This window comes from Rhyacophila brunnea, unplaced genomic scaffold (genome assembly GCF_057557595.1).
Source record: "Rhyacophila brunnea isolate RB1 unplaced genomic scaffold, BYU_Rbru_1.0 scaffold_17, whole genome shotgun sequence".
Classification (NCBI taxonomy): Eukaryota; Metazoa; Arthropoda; class Insecta; order Trichoptera; family Rhyacophilidae; genus Rhyacophila; species Rhyacophila brunnea.
In genome coordinates this window covers 11,837,701-11,861,491 of record NW_028232827.1, presented here as the reverse complement: position 1 = coordinate 11,861,491, position 23,791 = coordinate 11,837,701, and positions in this window count along the sequence as shown.

Below are 23,791 nucleotides of genomic sequence, written 5' to 3'. Positions count from 1 at the left end.
GAGCCCTGACTAGATGACAGCTCACACCATTAACATCTGCCATCTTTGTTCTGCTTATCGTTTTTCTTGCATTAAGCAGTTTTCAAACATCTAGGAGTGAAGGATAAACTTTTTCGATACATCAAAACGTTCCAGGAATCTACTTACGAGTACCATTGTTCTATACGTTCTATGTGCCGCATATCATTGTTCGGGGGGGTGCCTTCTGAAGAACACAAACTGTTACAACAATAAAAATACCAGCTGGCAGTGCCACCTGTCAACATTCTTAAAATTATATTTTTTTTATATATCATAATCAAAGCAATATAGGTTAACAATATCCATACCTAAAGAACGCGTCGATTTTAATACCAATATTGATTGGCATGTATCTACTTCGATAAAGCCGGTGTATTTTACGTGATTTTCATTGGACTTGTGTTGAAATGTTTTTTATGTGGTATTAAGAACCGCGTGCGCAAAATGCATAATATGGTCAGTAGTAGCGAATGGTTGAGGTAGGCTGTTAAGATCCACCATAAATAGTGCACATTAAACTTTGTTAATCATACATATTTGTTTTTATTGAACTAAGACTACAATTTACAGGCGGTGTCGGTTAGTTTTTAAAAATCAATTAAGCCCTGCCTAAACCAAACGATAATAGTTTTGGTGTACTTTGGGCGATATGACAAAATTTGTGCACACTTTTACATTCATACTTATTTGTTTTCGTTGGATTAAGAATACATATTACAAATATTTCATTATTTTGAATTCATTAAGCTCTGCCTAAACCAAGCTATAATAGATAAAAATATTATTCTATCTTTAAAATATTTAAAGTTATGTATGATTTAATTGCATAATTTTAGATATTTTATAGATAGACGAGTATTTTTGACTATTATTCATTATGGCATGGTTTAGCAGGATTTAATTGAATTTTTAAAACTAACCAACACCATCTGTAAATTTTAGTATTATTTTAATGTAAAAAAAAACGTATGACTGACAAAATTTAGTGTGTACTATTTATGGTAGATCCTAAACGCCTACCTCCACCCTTCGCCACTGATGGTGATCAAGCGATCAAGTGCAACGCACATGAGAGGAATGCTACGTGTATGTTATAGTTATACGATTGCGCAACAAAGACGCAACTTTTTCACATATAAATTTACGTGCGTCAGAGAAAGACAACTTATTGTTAGCTGTGCATGCCATTGTCATACACTGAGAGAGAGAGAGAGAGAGAGAGAGAGAGAGTTTGTGTGTGCGCTGCGTTACAAATAGATAAATCAAGACAAATATGTAATGTAATTACATATTTAAAAAAAAAAAAAAAAAAAAAAACAAGTAGAAACGCATTGTAACCAGTAAAGTTTTTACTTACATGAATTATATTACAAAATAATATTATATTGTAATTTTGTATTCTTATAGTATAATAAATACAATCTTCATAATATAGTAAGAAATCGTAATGATAATAAAATAACTGTAAACAGATAAGATAAGATAGAATGTATATATACATATATATACTTACATGATATATCAATGGTGAAGAAGGCCTGTTGGAGGGAGGTAAGCTATAATAGGTAAACGAAAAATTATTTACTGAACAAAAAAAATACTTTACTATTTCATAATAGATATTCTCCAAAAAAAAATGACCAGCTGCGGAATCCAATCTGGGCTGACCCTACTGCTCCTTCGGTGGCCTTATTGTCAAATAAACTACTAACGCCTTACAAAACGGGTGTAAAATTAATAGGAGTTATAATATTATTATAAACTCAACAAAGTCGGGGAAAAGACTTTTTGGCAAACGTTTTTCTTTTATCAATACAATCTGAAACATTATTTATGACGTGATTTTAGACATTGAACAGCTTTTGTGTTCTCTATTGAATGCGTGGAAAAGCTGTGGTAATCGAGGGTTTACTGCCCAATTTCACGTTAATATTATTTATTTTATCGCTCATTACATGAGTTAGTGGTCAGTAAATTCTCGTAGTTAAATGACTTCTTTACTGTCAAGGTAAGTGTTAAATGTTAAATAACCATTTGCTATTGAGTGTTCGACATTATTCACTGGCAATTAAGATTTTTTGAGTAGTCTTTAAATAATGGCCTAGTAAGGTGTCTCCACCATCGAAATAATAAATTAATGGGGTTATTGCCAAAAGATGATAAGTCGATAATTTAGGTATTTAGAGTTAACAGCGGATTATGTGTCTATATATAAATATGGATGCTAGAAAAAAAATCAAGGCCATCGGATATTTAAAACATGCACATAAAGCACAAAGCCTCTTTAAGAAGGCATATATCAAACTTCAAATTGCAATTATGTAATCCATAACATGATTTCGAGACTTACGAACTTTTGGCAGTAACCCACATTATTATGATACGTATATTATAAAACATGAAAATATCGTGCATAGAATTATTTTTTAAACAATAAAATGATGACATTCCTTCTGCTATCCGAATTCTGTTTATAAAAAATGTTTTACTTTGCTGCTGTTTATTTTTTTTTATAATACGTATGCTTATATTCACGATAGTATTTTTATCTGTCGGTCAAGCTGCCTCATCGATACTTCAGGAAGAACTGGAGCATTACGCTTCCACCTCTATGAATTACCATGTCACAAGGGCGACTGACGGATCTGCGAAGGGTCGCCGATCAGTCCCTCCACCCAATCAAGATAAGTGGTGGGCGAACACGTCTGATCAACCTCCCCGTAGCCGTGCACATTAGATTTGGACAAACGTAACACCACCAGGATACGGCATATGGTTTTGCGAAAACGTTGGGTGCGAGCAGTTACTCTCCAACAATAAGATTTGGCAAAAGCCGGTTGTCGACTAAATGGGAGGAGCTTGTTAGTTTATAATGGAATTGCGGTTAAAAATGGGAGGAGCTTTTTAGTTCAGTTTTAACACGTAGCCAAGAAGATGTTGTTCGAGTATAGTTCCCCTCACGGCATATACAATTTTGCTGCCGAATTGATGCACGTTTGGCGTTAGCGTAGGGTGCGCTTTGGTTGCCTCAAACCGGTTTCAAGGCGACCGTTTTTCGTGATGAAAGTGGTAGCGCACGTAGTTCCGCTAGCATTAAATATCTGTTCAAACATCACGTCAGTGTTGCCAACCAAATAATTCCGCAAAAAATAATTATACTCTACGCCGAATAAACAAAAATACTCTAATTTTGAAGGAGGTAGGTACCCTGCAGAGATATTACACCACTAGAGGGCTCTAGAAATAAAAAGGTAGATTCCATTTTTGAAAAATGTTGGCAAGTCTATTCGCGGGGCTGCTGCCAAAAAGTGCGAAGTCGATAATTTAGGTATTTAGAGTTAGTTAAATAGGTAAGATTAATAATAATTGATAAAATTAATTAATATAATTGATAAAAAGTTAAATAGTTAGATATTTAGGTATGCTAGAAAAAATATCATGGTCATTCGATATAAAAGAAAATGCACATAAATACACATAAATTAAATTAGTGAATAAACCATTTCTTTTATTCAACAAATAATTCACAAGATTTGAGATTGCAACATTCCATATATTGAACATACATAACTTGAAAACATCCCAGATATATATATACCAACTAGAAAAAAACACATTAGAAAAAAACACTACGCCTTACGGGATTTGAACCCGTATATCTACTGGTATCGCGCCAATATGCAATTTGATAAGCATTTCATGCAGGACCTTCTAGTTCAATTATCATAATTAGGTAGGAGGCCCGTAGTTTAATTGTCATATTATAATAAGCATATTGGCGCTGTACCAGTGGATATACGGGTTCAAATCTCATCAGGAGTCGTATTTTTTTCAAATGTGATTTTTTTCAGTTATTTCTAATGTGTTATGTTATGTTTAATAAAATTGTCATTATTCGTGATTTTAGAGGCCATTTTAAACTTTAAAATTCCAATATTACTCCATAACATGATTTTGAGACTTTCCAACTTTTGGCAGTAACCCCATAATATAAATGTATAATTTCTAAAAAAAAGTACTTATGATAAATTTTTATGTATTACTAGCCGAAGTATCCGGCTTCGCACAGGGCCGCTTCGTGGTTATATTTATCTTAGATATTTAAAAAATAAAAAGGGTTAATTATTTTATTAATATTAAAATATCTGTGTAATACAATAATATGGCAATATGAAAATAATTCTAATAGGAGTAAAGGTCAAACAAAAGACACTAAATTAAAATCGAATCCAAAATATGCAAACGTTATTAATGTTATTAATATGTATTAAAAAAAATCAAAATTGGATGGAACAAACAAACAACAAACTTTGTATTTTACATATTACTAATTAAGAAACCTTCGCGGGTGTGCCCACAACAACTGACAAAAACTTCATCGCAATCGGATGAATGGTATAGGAACGCATACGAATAGAAGAAGATAGAATAGAAGAAAAATAGGAAGAAAATGGTTGTATCAATTCAGAAACCTTCGCATGTGTTGGCACAATTACTGACGAAAGTTTTATTGCAATCGGATGAATGTTATAGGAACGCATACGAATAAAAGAAGAAAAAGATGGTTGTACTAATTTAGAAACCTTCGCAGGCGTGCACACAACAACTGGTCAAAATTTCATCGCAATCAGATGAATAGTATAAGAACGCATTTGAATAGAATAAGATAGAATAGAATAAAATGAAGAAAATAGTTGTATCAATTCAGATACCTTTACAGGCGTGCGCACAACACTTGATCAAAATTTCATTGCAATCGGATGAATGGTATAGGACCGCATACGAATAGAAGAAGATAGAATAGAAGAAGAAGAAAAATATGGTTGTACCAATTCAGGAACCTTCGCGGGTGTTGGCATAATTACTGACGAAAGTTTTATTGCAATCCAATGAATGGAATAGGAACGTATACGAATAGAAGAATATAGACTAGAAGAAGAAGATGGTTGTACTAATTCAAAAACCTTTGCGGGTGTTACCACAACAACTGACGAAGGTTTTATCGCAATCGGATGATTGGTATAGGAACCATACGAATAAAAGAAGATATAATATAGAATAGAAGAAGAAGATGGTTGTACAAATTCAGAAACCTTCGCGGGTGTTACCACAACAACTGACGAAAGTTTCATCGCAATCGGATGAATGGTATAGGGACCATACGAATAAAATAAGATATAATGAAGAAGAAGAAGAAAAAGATGGTTTTTCTAATTCAGAAACCTTTGCGGGTGTGCGTACAACAATTGACGAAGGTTTCATCGCAATGGGATGAATAGTATAGGAACCATACGAATAAAAAAAGATAAAATGAGGAAGAAGAAGAAGATGGTTTTTCTAATTCAGAAACCTTTGCGGGTGTGCGTACAACAACTGACTAAAGTTTTGTGGCAATCGGATGAATGATAGAGGAACCATACGAATAAAAAAAAATATAATGAAGAAGAAGAAGAAGATGATGATTTTTCTAATTCAGAAACCTTCGCGGGTGAGCATACAACCACTTACCAAAATTTCATCGCAATCGGATGAATGGTATAGGAACGCATACGGAACAGACAGACAGACAGACATTCATTTTTATATATAAAATATAGCCTTTACTCTTCGCGAAAGTGCAAGCAATAAGTTGACAAAGTTTTATCGCAATCGGATGAACGGTATGGCAGCGCATAAAATACGAACAAACAAACAAACAAACAAACAAACAAACAAATATTGATTTTTATATATTAGATTAGTAAGTATACAAATAACATTTAAAAATACTTTTTTTCAGAAATTATACCGATAAGATGGATAGTATAAAATATTTTTAATGACTCACCAACATTTTGCAAAAATGGAAAATGCCGTTTTTTTCTAAGCCCCTCACTTGCACCTACTCTGCACCATGAGCACAATACAGAGGACAATAAATGTGCGCATATATGTAGGCGATATAAAATTAATCCATAGTTTTGTTTATCTAATCGAAATTATTTATCAGATAGCAATAATTAATTAATAGAATGTTCCTCAACATTCTACAATAAGTAGGTAGGTACTCTAAAACAAACAACACAAACGAAAATTACAAAATAAGGAGTAGTATTCTATTTTTTTAATAAACCATTTTTAAATTCAACAAATAATTCATACGATTTCATAATATAAAGCAGGATTCGCCAACCTTTTTACGTACGCGTGCCAAAATTTCCCTAATATTATTTTCGACTGTCTGACATACCGAGCAGTTATTCATAGAGAAAAAAATAGTTTATAAGAATTCTAAATTCTTATAAGATAGCATACATGTAACTTTATCACTTCTTTTAATTACGCTATCCATTTCGGTCGACCAATTTTGAAACTGTCTCCAGAATTACTACTACAAGCTTTACCAAAATTTTGTTTCTTATTTGGTATAGCTATTTATGTAGGTAGAAATGAAATTGTCTGTTATCATATGTAGTTTGGTTCTTTATAGACAAATTGACATACAAATTCCTGCGATCAGATGTGGCATTCTCTCGCTACAGTGGTCTCAAGCATTGTAAATCGATCAAAATCAGGGGTTTGCGGCGCGGCTTCTCCCGCTGCCTGATGAGATTAGTGCGATAATACGAGGGTGGGTCAATAATTCCTTAGAAAAAAGCATTAAAACAGTTTCTATTTTTGCATTTTTTTTTATTTCTCAACATAATCTCCTTGGAGCTCAATACACTTGGTTAGACGTTTCTCAATTTTTTTTAAACCGTCAGAAAAATAAGTTTTCGGAAGGTCCTCAAAATAAGCATTTGTCCGATCGATGACTTCTTCATTTGAAAAAAAACGTTGTCCACTTAGCCATTTTTTTAAGTTTGGGAAAAGGAAAAAGTCACTGGGGGCTAAATCTGGCGAATACGGTGGGTGGTCGACCAATTCGAACTTCAATTCTTCAATTTTAGCCATTGATCGTAAACATGTGTAAACACGGGCATTATCCTGATGAAAGAGGATTTTTTTCCTGTTTAAATGAGGCCGTTTTTCTTCAATTTTGTTTTTTAGCTGGTCCAATAAAGATGCATAATAATCCCCTGTTATTGTTTTTCCTTTTTCCAAATAGTCAACGAAAATAATTCCACGTGCATCCCAAAATACAGTAGCCATAACCTTACCAGCTGATTTTACGGTTTTCGCCTTCTTTGGACATGGTTCGCCTTTCGCAATCCACTGCTTTGACTGTTCTTTCGTCTCGGGAGTATAGTGGTGTATCCATGTTTCATCTACAGTCACAAAGCGATGAAAAAATTTATCCGGATTGCGTTGCATGAGCGACAACAGGGCTTTAGAGGCCACCACCCTATTGCGTTTATTGTCGACTGTGAGCAAACGCGGCACCCATCTTGCAGAAATTTTTTTCATGCCCAATTTGTCATGTAAAATAGAAATGACGCTACCTTTTGAGATCCCTGTAACCTCAATTATCTCACTCAACTTTAATATTCGGTCACTTAACACCATATCGTGGATTTTATTGATCATTTCTGGTGTAGTCACCTCTACAGGACGTCCTGAGCGTGGTTCATCCTTTGTTGATGTACGACCACGTTTAAATTCATTTGACCAGTTATAAATAGTTGCAAGTGAAGGAGCAGATATGCCGTGAACTAAATCCAACTCATTTTTTATTTCCTTTGCTGTTAACCCTTTTATAATAAAATGTTTAATAACAGCTCTAAACTCAATTTTCTCCATTTTTGTAAACAAGCAAATTTTTTTTAAATGTACGAGAAACACACAACAACCCGACCAATCTGATTGAAACTTCGCAGCATACTGAATCGGTAGTGCCGCTGCATGAAAACAAACCGCTTACAGTACTAGTCGCGCCACCTGTCGGCTTTTCTAAGGACTTATTGACCCAGCCTCGTATTATATATGACGCATAAAGCCTAAAAACCGACCTATTCATATATATATACATTATTTGTAATTCTTATTCTTGAAGAGTATTTATCTTCTATTTTTATACAATGCGATCTGTCATTTATTTATTATTAAAGGTATATTTTCTCATCAAAATAAAACTTTGTGCGTGCCATGCAAAATCTTTTCGCATGCCTTTATTGGCACACGTGCCATAGGCTCGCCACTACTGCATTAGAGCCTCGAGTTGCGTCGTTAATGCATTCCACGAGGAGGCGACACATCTAAAAGAGACTCTACTCAAAATTCCATTTTGGATACATTGAAATAAGAATGAAAAATAAGTTCTTTACTAATTAGGAATTAAAAACTAATGTAATAATAGTAAACAAAAAATAACATAAATAATTCATTCTTCTTAAAAAACAAAAACACAGTCTTTTTGCCTTTATCGATTATGATTTGGTTTGATAAAAAACTAGCCAATACCACCTGTAATTAAATTTGTATTCTTAATTCAACTTAAACAAATAAATATGACTAAAAAAGTATGCACTATTTTGTCGGATCGCCTATAACATACCTAAACTATTATGGTTTGGTTTATGCAGGATTTAATTGTATTTTTAAAACTAATCAGCACCATCTGTAAATTGTATTCTTAGTTCAATGAAAATACATACGTTTAACTGACAACGTCTAATGTACACTATTTATGTCGAATCTTAACAGCCTATCTCCATCCCTCGCCACTATTATACGTTGCTATAGCACTTTTTTTTCAGATTATTATTTTGTCAACACACGCACTATAACTTCTATATTTATCAAAAGTATCAGATAATAGTCAAAAATATATTCGTAAAATTATTCAATGGATTTTTAATTGACTAGTCATTTTAAAGTTATCGCTCTTAAGGTTGATTCAGCTTTATCAAAAGTACCTACCTCAGTTATACATCAGCTGCTTTTCAAATTTAATTTTCAAGTAGTTGCCTCCTTGGGTATAATACTGTATAAGCATTCATAGAATGCCTTTTTTATTGGAGGAAATTGAACCAAGCAAACACTTAATTAAATGAATGCTAAAATGAGGAAAGAATTTCACTTATAAGCGATTAGATGATATTATTAAGTTTAAGTACCCATTGCAAAATAATCAAGGAAAACTGCTGTTTACTAATACATAACCATTTAACATTATTACCTATAAGCCGTTGTTAAATTTTATAAAACGCTCTGAATATAAATCTTAAAGTCACAAAGTAAACAGGTACGCTAAGTAATAATTAGTATATTATTTACCTAGATAATTATTTTCCCTACATTTAAAATATTTACTAATTAAATCATATTTGTCTTACTCCCCTGCGATAAACGAGTGGTAAAGTGACAGTTTATTAAGTCGCGCTTGTAGAGTTCGAATCCCGGGTTTGAAAAATTTACACGATATTTTTAATGTGTTTTTGGACAGTAGCGGTTTTAGGTGCGTGGAGACATGATGTTTTAACAGGTTTGGAGGTGCACGTGTAAAAATGTTAAAATTAACCATAAATCATAATAAGAGAAAAGTTTTAATAGTTTTATTTTTGTTAAATATGTTTATTTTTTAATTTAAAATTGAAATATTTTCGATTCTTGTCGGTTTAAGGAAAGCCAGCGGCAAACAAATATGGAAAATAGCCGATATAATGGATCAGTGACGTGCCTAGATAAAATGCCGCCCCTAGGCAGCGCCAAAATGCCGTCCCATTTTTTATACAGTATTTTTATCGTCCTTTCATGAGTCTTATATCTAAAAAAATGTATTGTATGGATACATTACTAATAAAATATCAGACTGTAATTACTCGCACATCTGCACGTGTCATTTCTGGTCACCAAGGACGTCGAAGGGCAACGAAATTAAACTAGATATCGTGAATCCGACAAAACCAATGAGCTGTTTTTTTATGGAAAGATATTTTTATTATTACTAAGTTTAGGTAGATATTTTTATATATTCCAAATGATTCTCCTCGATTTGCCCCCCTTTGAGTAGCTGCCGCCCCCAAGCGACGCTCAATCTGCCTACCCCTACGGGACGTCACTGTAATGGATTATTTGTTAGGTTAGGTTAGGTAAATTATCAAATCGAACATATCAAGTTTAATATCTGATAACAGTAATGACAGCGTTATTATCAGATATTTGAAATCAATCTATATCAAAGTAATGTTTATATTGAATCTAATAAAATTGGAACATTATTGTCTGCAATGCTCCACGAACAACGTGTAAGAGTGGTCGATGGTGTGGTAGATGAAAGACCGATCGTGGTTATTCGTGATGATGCAGAAGTGAGAGTTTATTTATGGCTACATAAGTACAAGGGTACAATCGGTACAATATAACAGAGGTAGGTTTTATTTTCCGAGGCACTAAGTTATCTAGCAAGATACAAGTTTATCAAGTACGGAGAGACTGACTTGTTTCTTCCCGACAACCTTTTATTAGGACTGGAATGAGGCTATAAAGAAAATGGTCCAAAGTATGTGGATAGATTTTCACCATAGGGCGTCATTAGAAAAGGGTAAATGGAGTAAGTCTATTCTACCATCACCACGAGAGGTGCCCTGGTTTGTAGAGTCTTCTTTGACGAGGAATGAGCTTAAGTTAATACTGAGGCTAAGAACAGGGCACACAATGGGCAAAAGATTTGATGTCCTCGTGGGAAGAAGCGAATCGCAACTCTGCGATGAATGTCATGTTTTAGAGGACATTGTACATATATCACTACAATGCCCTAAATATGAACTTCACAGAGTACATCTGCGAATTGTGGATATCTATTAGAATGTCGACGAATTGAAGGGTGTCCTGGCGGTGGGTAAGACGGAAGAGCTAGGCAAAATTGTAAAGTTATTTAACAGAATAGGAGTGAGGACCTGATCGACGGTTCCCCTTCTAGATGAGAAGAGGCGATATGACAGCGAGTCGCAGTCAAAGGCTCGGTAAAATCACAAAAAAAACATTTTATTAAACCTGTCACGATGGAAAATGCTTACCTCAGTATCTCAGACATTTGGTGAGAAAATATAATAAACGTTTAATGAATATCACTGAGGTAAACATAGTGCTTACTTACTAAGTAGTAATTCGATTGTATGAAAAATGTATACAAAGAAATTACACGTCATACTAAACGATAATCAATTTAACTAATTAATTAATTAACAGTAATTTAAAAGCGATTCATATGTCATGGATTCTACTGACACTGCTTGGTTCTCACAGAACCATTGTTAGCCACATTATTTTTTTTCATCTCGGTGCTATAGAGATGGCCGTATAGTATACGGTCATCTCTTTCCGATATAAAGCTGACGGCGAAATGAGCTACGGTTAAATGTAATACGTAAATTTACATGTAACCATAGGGTGCGATTATATATCAGTCACGGTGGATCCAACTTAAAGAACCCCAGAGCAAATAATTGAACATGACGCAAAACGCTATAAGTAACAGTTATATTTGACACGGGAAATACTGGACACAACATCTGCTAGTAACTTATTTTATTTCATAATATTACAATAAAAACTCTTTTTGAATAAGATTTTACCCTACTCATACGGCAAGGGAAGTTTAATGGAAATGACATAAATTTCTAGAAGTAGATGTCTATGTTTAATATTGAATAAAACATATATAAATAGTGCTTCTTACAACAATGTGTGTGTCATTATAGATCAGGATTTACATATATACATCAGTGGAGGTAGGCTGTTAAGATCTAACATAAATAGTTCACACTAAACAGTGACGTCTCCAGACAAAATGCCGCCCCTAGGCAGCGAAAGAAGTCCGCCCTCTTTTTTATACAATATTTTTCATTGTCCTTTCATGACTAAAATATATAAGAAATGTGTTTTATATAATATATATTACCGACAAAATACATACTACTAAATCTAATTGAAATGCTATCCCTGCTTCAATAGAAATATTGTGAGTCCTAGGTTTCAGATACCTACATTTAAAAATACACCTGGCAACTTCCAAAATTTGTGACTGGCAAAAATATTTGGAAAAATGTTAAATTAGGCAAGTGTATACCTACATTTAATTAAAAAATCTGCATGTGTCATTTCTGGTCATCAAGGATGTGACCTCCAAGGACAACGGAAGTACATTAAACATCGCGAACCCGACAAAAAATACAGTCCTGTTAAACCTTGTAGGTATGTTAATTACTTAATACATTTTGTTTCCAACCAGTGAGTTGATTTTTTAATGGAAAGATATTTCCGTTTTTACTAAGTTTAGGCAGCTATTTATATATATACCTAATGATTCTCCTCCATTTGCCGCCCTTCAAGCAACTGCCGCCCCCAAGCGACACTCAATCTGCCTACCCCCACGGGACATCACTAACACTAAACTTTGTCAGTCAAATGTATTTGTTTTCATTGAACTAAGACAACAATATTGTGTAGGTAGTGTTTGTTAGTTTTTAAAATTCATTTAAACCTGCCTAATCCAAGCCATAGTAGATACTAGTAAAAAATATTCATTTATCTATAAAATATCTAAAATTATGCCGTTAGACCATACATAATTTTAGATATTTTATAAGTACATAAGAATATTTTTTATCGATTGTGGTTTGGTTTAAACAGGGCTTCATAATTAAAAAAAACAATCCACCACCAATATATATTTTTAATTCAACGAAAACGAATAAGTATGACTGAAAAAAAGTGCACCATTTTTTGTCAGACCGCCCATAGCATATCTAAACATATTATGGTTAAGTATAGGCAGGGTTTAATTTAATTTTAAAAACTAACCAATACCATCTGCAAATTGTATTCTTAGTTCAATGAAAACAAATAAGTATGACTGACAAAGGTTAGTGTGCACTATTTATGCCAGATCTCATCAGCCTACATCCACCCTTCGCCACTGGTATACATCAATGGCGTGCGATGTCTTCTGAGATCGGGTATGCTCTTCGTGTATCTAGCAATTATTATGTATGCAAATTCAAATACGTAATCAACTATATGTGAACTATATTGTGTAGAAAGGCAAGGCCATAATTTAATATACTTATATAAAAAAAACTATTATACTTATATTACCGATTTAGTTATTCAAATGTACTAAAATTAAGTTATATTTTCTTATACGAAGTGAACGTTACAAAACATTATAACTTTAAAACATTCGCAACATAATGAAACCCTCATTTATGTGTTTTTCTCAAAGCCTGGGTGTTTGTGATTGTTCAAAATTACTAACAACCACCTTGTACGAAAAAACAAGGACATGGTTATTAAGAATTCTAAAAAAAACCCAGAAAAGACACGAAATAGGTACTACATAATATATGAGGGGCCTAGAAACAATAGCGATAATCTCCATAAAAAGCTCTTTTGAGTATAATTAATAATTAAAAACGTTTATCGATTAAAATACTGCGAAAAGGTTGACTATTATAACTTAAAACCATAATCAAAACCGTAAATAGATTCATTTCTAAATAAAAATCTGCATTGAATGCGTAAACACTGTAATATTTTAACCTTTTACCATGGAGATTGGTGCTATTATTATGAATTACCTAGTACCAACCACATATATAATATAGGTATAAAATAATCGAATGAATAGAATAGTAAAACAGACCTGCGGGTCTATTCTATACAAAAGGCTGCTTTCGTCCGCTAAAACCGCTAACTAGGGTATGTTTGTATCAAATTATTAACACGTATTGTAACAATTATAATTAGCCGGTATTTATTGTTGCAATAAATGATATATTTTAACGGCATGCCCCCTGCTTGTGCTAAAATTTAGAGCATGAGCGATAGAGAGAGAGCGACAGAGAGACAGTTTCGACTGATTAACTGATTACAATACAATTACAATTATAATATTTCAATATAAAATGTATGTAACAAATACTAACACATTATCACGTTAGCACGTTAGCGGTCGATTGTCGCCTTTTGTATAGAATAGACCCGCTGAGGTAACAAGTTATATAATATTAATAATCTTGGAGAAGAACCCACGTACTTTATAAAAATACTTAAACGTTTAATTTTTCATATACTTTTGTCGACGTTTTCCTATTTTTTATAAAATTATTTTATTAAGTATATAATATATTCCCTAATTAGTGAAATAATTAAAAATATAATTCATGTTATATTCTTCTCTATTTGTATGTATTTTGAATGTTAGACTAAAAATCAAACCGAGATTTATGGGGGCAATTCAAATTTTAAAATTGCTCTCCTGAAAATTCAATATATTGCAGTTATCAGGTTATGCCCAAACACCACCGATATATATAAAATCAATACGAAGTATTTTAATGATGTAACCTTGTAACCGATAACATTGACTGGAAAATAATGCTATAAAAATGACAATAAAAACTGTTGAAAAAAACATATTCTCCTTTGTTATAATAGCCCCGCAGCTTTGAGCTTATCTTTGTATGCTTATCAAATATTAATAAGCATACATAATGAATGGCTGAGAATGCATTTGATAAAGATTTGTTTTATCACACCACTGTTCTTATCAATCTAATCGACTGGTATACAATGTATCTTTACCGCTCATTGTTTCAAACTTCTTTCTAACGGATATTGTCGTCTGAGAATGCCATACGTATTATCAATGTTTGTTTTATATACTTTATATACGAATTACCAATTGGACATAATTATGCAGAAAGTAGCCAGTCCACATAAAAAATGAGATATGATTATAGATCAGATGCGAGAAGGTTTTCTCTACGTTTTGCTGAAAATAGCCAGGCCGCAAAAAAATATTCCTGAAATAAAACACTATAGAAATATTCTGCTGGTCATACAAGCCGGACACTAGGTGATCAGCAGAAAACAATCACACCACTCTAGTTACTATTACGATAACATATGGATGATCTTGTATTCTGCATAAAACAGTCAGAGTCAGTTGGTCATATTCTACATTTAATATTATAAGCGAATATTCATTTTATTAAATCTACATAAAATGTCCAAGCCTATTGTAAATTTTCAGCATTAGTATTGTTGATATTTTTTTTCGACTATGTCCGATCCTAAAGGATCATATGGGCATCCACAAACTAGAGGTTTGTATTAACAGATGTTGTTTTTTACGAGAAATGGATGTCAGCCACTTGCTCAATCCATTAGGTCCATACCCTGACTCACACACAAATTGAAAAACAATATGTGTACTTGCCAGACCCAGGATTCGAACCTAAGACCCAAGGCGTGATAGTCCAACGATTAAGCCGCGCGGCCACCGTGGGTATCATTGTTGATATACAAGGTACAATTATTATATTTTGTATATGGAATTGCTTCCGTGTTAATTTGGACCAATAACAATAACGGCAAAGTGATATTGTGTTAACAGTTAGAATGCCTCATGTAGAAGTTAGTGTTATTATCGTTATCAATTTCCCGTTTACATTATCTGATTTTATTTTTATAACTTATGTAGGCATAAGTTATAACTTGTATCACCCTGAAGTACGTAGATAATAATGCTACTTGACTCTGGTTGTGACATTTTCAATAATAAGTATTGCTTTTATTAATTATTGTGGCTTATATTATAATATAATACACAGGTATTTGTTTACTTTTGAAGCGTCATTTAATTACTAATTATAATTAGTGAGTCGTTCTATTTGCTTTGCATTTATGTGTCGTGGCAATATCTAATGTTATGTTGACGACGAGTCAATATCCATTATCTGCCAAATGAATTTTCTTCATTTACGTTATTGTGTTTACGTTGTACGATGGACAAGCGTTTCCCATTCGGTGTAACACTACCCAGTACTGGATCGAATAAATAACATTCCGGATCGCGGAGATCATACTGAAAGTAAAGAATATCTCTTAAATTTTTTATTTTGCTGCATATTTGTGCCAATGCAGTGTTGCGAATTTCAGAATTGTTTTTCAGGTTATACTTCTTTTGGCACGTTTGGGAATACAGATCAGAGTGTATTTTTGGCGTATGACATGTAACACATAATTTAATTTTTCACACGAAAAAAAACGAACTCGATTGGATTCAAACCACCGATTGTTCGGTTATCAGCCGAACGCACTACCTTTACGCCATGGTATGGTACTGCAATCGAGACGATTATACAGTATAATATTATAGTTTAGAATTGTTCCATTGCCTAGGCAGCGAATTTATTATTGTCGGCCATTTACAATTCCTTACGTAAACAAACGATTAAACGTCATAGTGACAGTTGGTACTTGAAAATAAAAACAACGAGAAACCATTATATAATTTAGTAATATAAGTTAAAGTGTATAGAAATAAACCAACGGCGTTCCAATAAGCGGTCCTTTTTCTTGAGTGTGTAATTTAACAAGATAATTAAGAGCTAGTCAAAGAATTTAATTTATCACAAGTTTTGTTTTTGTTTTGTTACGCCAAAGAAGTATAACTTCTAACGCGCGTACATAAGTACACACACCGATTTTTTATTATTTATTGGTATATTTTGAGTATTATTAAACGAGGCAAATCCATATCTTTATTTCGTCGAAATTCTCTTGATCTTTATGCATGTTCATCCTCCACTTCACTTCAACTTTTCAATTTTGGTTTTTGGCTCATGTTGTGAACGTCCAGAATTTTTATTTGTTATGTCCACAATGTTTTTTTTCTGAAATAAATAAATAAAAATATCTAAAAAATATACTCTTTTTATTTATTGCAGAATCATTTGGTTAGTAACACTGACGTGTTGAATAAAAATCCATCAGTGATGGAGCTACGTGCGTTAGTACTTTTTAGACCATTTTAAACCGGCTTGAGGCAGGCAATACGCAGGCTATACATGCACTGCGATGCGTTCATCTAGCGAACGAAAAAAATGCCCAATGTAGACAGTGCGCTGTTGCGCATGTACCCAACGACATATCTCTCAATACATGGCTGAATTTAAAAAATATATATTACGGGTTCAAATGGAATCCATCCGAATATAAAGACATACAGTGTAAATGTCAACATTTCGGGTTTAATTTCTTTATATAGCCTTATACTGAGGAAAATAATTATAATAATAATTGTGGTTTTAACAAATTTTTGGTGGACCAAGAGTAATAAACAAAAATAAGAGGAGGATAATATTCTAATTTCCAAGGTTGGACAAGCTTACGGACGCCTCTTATCTTAAGAAGCTGTACATCGCACACTGACACTCGACTAATATGCGGTTTTTTTTCATATTACTCGCGTCGATACTAACAATGACCATGACGTGCACGTGCGACGCAATAAAGATTATTCAACTGGTGTAGGTATGTCTCGTTTAACCATACGTAATACGTGTTACTTGCATCGCTTTTCGGAATTATTGTTCTTATCGCGACAGCTTTACTCTATCCTCTATCAACTGCGGCCCGGTACAGTTCTATGGAGCTGCACTCGTTTAACTAAATAATATTTATATCGTTAGTTTAGTACTATTTTAGGCCCACTTTCACATATTTTAATGAATCGATTGCATCGTCTGCGTCAAAAAAATGTCTGCTGATTAATCCAAGGAGTTTTTAGGATACGTCAATATACATCCACATGTCGAAAGCCTCAACTCTTCGAAACAGCTGGTTTAGCGCACATCCGTACTATAGAAAATTATTGAAAGAGAATACGTGTATTAATTAAGGCTTTAAGTACCAAAAAGTAGTATTGCCTATGGTTACAAAATACTGAGTCATTGTAGTAAAATTGCATGCAGTAGGCCTTTTGAAAAATGTGGTTTAACAGTGTGAAGCAATCTCGGCAGCTTCCATAATTTTATGAATTAAGAACTCGCGAGTGTCAACACACCGTCGTCAGCCATTTTATATTGAATGCCGTTGACCACTGCAGTGGTACTTACGCCATTATAAATAAAACACGCCAACGAACTTACAACGTCGCCAGATTTAAATATGTTGCTGTATTTTTTTGACTTGCTTGAGGCACTTAGACCATAGTTGACGTTATTGGCGTTGGTATGTGGAACATTTTTCTACCATTTTTCTATAAAAATGACAGTTTTTATTTTTTTGGTACTTAGACCCTTAATTTGTACACGTATTCCTGTCTGAATATAATAACGAACCATACGCAGAACTATAAAGTGTACATTTCGATATAATGCATCCGTACAACGGTATAGTTGCCACAATGCATCTCATCCCACACCCACAATTATAACTAGGGATTGCAATACCGAATGAAAATACCAATAACGGTATTTCTTATTAAATACCGGTATTCGTAAAATTTGATAAAAACAGAAGTATCTACAAATAAATATTATATATGTTTATGTACGTAAATATCAATGACGATGAAGGGCTACGGAAGTAAACTAGACATCGCGTAATCCGACAAAAAATACAATCCTGTTAAGCCTTTTATGTTAATTAATGTATTTTGTTCCCACTGTCAATACCGAATACATCGACTGTCTGATTTTTAAAAAACTGTATGTATTTCGGTGTCGAAAAGTACTGGGATACGGGTTTTCAAATCCCTAATTAAAACGCATCTGCTTGGTAAGTCGCGGATTCGAAATCCCGATCTGACAAAATTGACATGTTACTTGTGTGTTTGAACGCAGGACATGCCCTAGCAGGTTGACCAAGTGGTTAACATCCATTTCTCATAAAAAATATCTTACAAACCTCTTCGTGTGGCGGCCAAGATCCACGCCAGATAGGAGAGCCAATGAAAAAATGTCATCTTCATAATTATATACCTATAGACAATTAACAAAATATGATCTATATACAATAATGTTCGCATTTTTAATTGAATACGTGGCTAGTAATTGCTATTGTTGAAATTCGGATAATGGTTTATCGGACTTAATCTAAATATACGCTAACTTAGACTAAAGTGAAATGTAAATATTTATATAGACTTCAAACAACAATCTACTTACAATTTACTGCCATTTTCCAAATTCTCTCATTTTATATTTAAACGGTGTTAAATGTTTCTGGAATATTTTCATCAGACAGAAAACATTTTTTGATCTCGTATAAACGTCAAATTCTACACCGAAATGTACACATTCATTAGTAACAAATTAGTAAATAAATCAGCTTTTTGTGAATGAATAATATCTACATTCTAATTTTAAAAAATACACAATTATTTTAAGGTCATCTATCAATGGTTAGATGTTTTTCTTCCGTGAAGATACACCGAGAGAGATAGTCTAGTATCATGAAAATTGCCTTACTTTTACGAGCTTCAACTGTAATCATGTATGCCTATATACCTAATGTGAAACAATATATCACAACATAGTGACAACATTGCTTATAAATGGGAGGTAAATGATTTATAAGGAACCAACAAATAGTATTAAATATATATTGAGTACCTACTAAAGTTTGCGGCTTAAGCATCAGCCTATAGCATTGTGGGTCCCAGGTTCGAATTCTGGGTATGTCAAGTACACATATTGTTTTTCAATTTGTGTATGAGTCAGAGTATGGACCTAATAGGTCGAGCAAGTGGCTGACATCCATTTCACGTAAAAACAAAATCTGTAAATACAAAACATCCACTATGTGGAGGCCCATGTGATCTTATTAAGATTGGACATGGCCGGAAAGTTATGTGACTCCTAAAAATATTTATAATAGTATGTTTGATAATATTGATGCATGCATATAAGAAAATTTAAAAACTCACAGACAATAATTATAAATAGTATGTATATTAAACAATGAAACATACATGGCCATGCCCCCCACAAGGGGGGAAAATCAGATCAGAGTGTATTTATGGCGTGTGACATGTAACACATAATTTATTTTTTCACACAAAAATGAACGCACTCGATTGGATTCGAACCACCGATTGTTCGGTTATCAGCCGGACGCACTACCATTAGGCCACAGTATGATACAGGAATATACAAGATACAAGAATACAGAAATGTAAAATCGACTTCATAGTTTAGTTAACGATTGACATTAGCTACTAACTTGGCTTATAAATAGATGCCGTCAGGAGTAAACCAAACCATTATGTTGACATCTTTTTACTTGCAAGGCCGCCTATATTATATAAAAAGGGGAATGGGACAACTGGGTGTCAGGACAATTGTGCTACGAACTGTTGAATGAAATAATTAGACATTCGTTACGATTTTATACATAAAGCAGACGAGGAATTTTAATCAGTTTCTATCTATTACTTGGTAGTTTTAATTCATTTTGCTGTTAACATAATGTTTTTATTGCGGATTGAGAATTATCATGCCTGAGGCTTTATACAAAAATAAAATAACTCTTTTCTCGTTGTAACTAAAACATATGCAAAATTAAATCATTATTTATGTGTGCATATTTCAATTCTCGCCAAATATAAATAATAATAGTAAATATATAATTTTAAAGTACCTATAATTCACGAACGTCTATTTATTTTCGAATTCCATTCGATTGCTTGGCGCCCAGTTGTCCCGGCGCCGAATCGTCCTAGACTCTATACAGGCCGTGGCTGTTAAGAAGTATACAATTTGTGTAAGAGAACTTGGCCAGATGGAATTAAATTTATATGACATGGTGTCATTTTGTCTTTCACATGCATTGTCCATATAACACATGGGGGGGCAAACTTTTTGGATGGAGGGCCAAATTCAAGAATTCAAAATGAGCGGCGGGCCGCAAGTAAAATACCATTTTTAGATATACAATATTTATTATCACGAAAAATAAACATTGCAAAAAAATTAATGAGAAGTGTACATTTTTTTAAATTCAGGTGTTAATTTTGTAGTTGATATTCACAAAACTGCTTGTAAATGGGCATCGGAGATATTTGATCGTAAAGATTTTTTATTGATGTTTATGATCGAAAATGTTTGTTTACTTATATAGGTTGATCCAAAAATAACGAACATTTTTCTTGCATAATCTTTAAGTGGGTCGAATTTGTCTGAATTAAAGGCATTGTAAAATTTGGAGATTTCTTCACGACGATGCAATTCTCTTAAATCAGTGCCACACTGCAGATCAATAATCTCAAGTTGTAGCTCTGTCGGTACACTATCAATATCTATTTAAAATGGATCGCGTACTATTGCTAAATACTTTCGGAAGTCACCAAATCTTTGTGAAAAATCGCCATTCAGAGCTTTAATAATTTTACCATATTCTTCAAATTTATGTTCTGTTATATTCAGTAACTTTAATGTTGGAAAGTGGTCCACGTTGTTATTCGATATTTGTCGAAGGAATAACATGCTTTTTAATTGAAATCCATTCAAACTTTTTACCATATCATGGGCATATATTTTTTTCCTTGCAACGCGGAGTTAAAAGTATTTAAATGTGTCACGATGTTCAACGTAGAAAAAGTGGTTACATAGTGTGAGACGAGACACAAGGAAGACGTACTGAGATAATACATTTACGAAACGACAAATTCTTCAAATTTTAATCTATTGTCAATATTTTTTTAAAAAAATATAAAAAAGTTATTCGTAATCAGAAGTACAATTAATGATGCAAAAAAATACCCGGCGGGCCGCAGTTTCCCCCCCCCCCCTGATATAACACGTCAATTGTGGAATTTAATCTACTGTAAATTTGTGGGATTGCTGCCAAAAGTTGGTAAGTCGATAATTTAGGTATTTAGAGTTTACAACGGTTTATGATATGTCTATATATAAATATGTATGCTAGGAAAAAAATCATGGTCATCTGATATATTATAGAACATGCAGATAAAGTACAAAGAAATTACCAGTAGGTATGCCTGATTTTAGAGGGAATGTGAAATTTCAAATTGCAATTATTCCATAACACGATTTCCAGACTTACCAACTTTTGGCAGTAATATAATAGAATAAGAATATCTTTTCGTCCAAAGCAGTAACATGTTTGAATCCTACTTCGTGTATGAATATATTATATTACATATGTGGTAATCTGAAAACTGCCCATAATACTTATTTATTTACATATATTATTATATTGTCACTTTTACTTATTTAATTTTCTTCGCATTAAACGACTACTGATTTTAATGTTTTTTTCATTTGTTTTTTCTTAAACTGTTTGAAATAGGTAATTAAATAATTGATTGTACTTACTTTTTAAACAATTTATCCATGGTCCAGTGGTCCAATATTGTTTAATTAAATTCGAAATTTGGTCACAAAATCACATGCACGATATGTCACAAAGCATTATCACTGTCACTCCCGCACCAATGTACACTATTTTTTGTATAACTACAATAATCTACGATAAGAGAGTATATAAAACATTCATTAATAATTTGTGAATCTTGTTCTATATGCCAAAGTATCAATCACTGTGATTATATTAATTAAAAATATCAATTAGTTTTACACATTTTTATAAATTAGTTGTCATTAAAGAATTTTGTTTAATCTTATCACGATTCATAGCAAAATATCAAAAGATAAATACAGTCGAAAATATGTGTCTACACAAATACAAATAATCGTGCTGCTTTATACTATGTGAAAAATGTCAACAGCAAATATTGAATTACGTACTTACTCTGTGCACAAAAAATCTAGACCTTGTCTCTCGTAATATTCTTAACATATGATGACTATGTAGTGACAATAAATTGACCCACTTCAGGTATTAAGCGATAACTGGCTTCTGACTGTCTTATAACCAGGAGTGTCTGTAATTTAACAACGATTAATGTTATTTTGAATTTTATGTTTCTGTAGAAATTTTATTGGATTTATAAGTGTAAAACAAAAATAAATCACTGGGAACGTACGTTCAGATATCAGACTATGCCACTTAACTAGACAGCATTGGCTAATGGGACGATACCTGGCAAGTCTGGTCCAGCCTCTCGCACGGATTAAGTTAATTTGATGTACTCGAAAATTATGATGTGTACGCTGTCTGTAAGCGTCCTCTATTCTTCACCTAAATTCATCTTTTCTGGGCACACCACCTTAACAATGGGTATATTCGTGATATCGCTGCCTGATTTTCAGGTTGTTCTATAGGTATCACATTTTTAAGCAAAATGACTTTTTAATACCATTTTGTTCCATTTCCAAAACTCTTTTTAACCTATTATTCAGAATACAAAAATTATGAACGGACTGGTCGATATATAAGTTTTTATTTTATATGCAGAACACAGATTTTAATATATGAAGCGCCTAGTTTCAAAGGCCACTAAAATGATTTAGGTAGTTCAAATGAGAAAAACGATTTTACCTAGTTTTAAAAAAAATGAGAAAAACTCGTATCTATTAAATCTATGAACTTTATGTATTTATTTTTTAATTCGTTACATTCTAAGTATTTTGGCTTTCCATTTTAAAGGTATTTTAAAATCACACCCAACCATTTTAGCGGGTTTTGAAATTTACCCTAATTTTTGATCATACGTATTGACGATATTCATCTAAATACCAATATCTAACTCAAAAATTTTCAAAAACCGTTTTAGGGGCTTTTGAAACTAGGCGCTTCATATAAAGGTTGTGCAATAATTATTTCAATGTGAACTTTCAAATTGCTCTCCTGAGAATTTTACTGAAAGTGACATCGAACAACCTGGAAATCAGTATATATGTATAGTTTATTAAATTTTATAAATATGCTGTTAATAATATTTCCCTTAAAACGTAGAGCTATAGAGAAAAAAATGTATTTCACAAGGCGGTTAAATTTAGAGATCGACCAAAATCTGTCATCTCGTAATACTATGTTAGTGCCCGGTGTTTTTTATTTTAATATATAGCTGACCGCTTTTGAAAAAATAACAAAAGTGTATAATTAATTTATGGTATTCCAATTTTAAAATAAA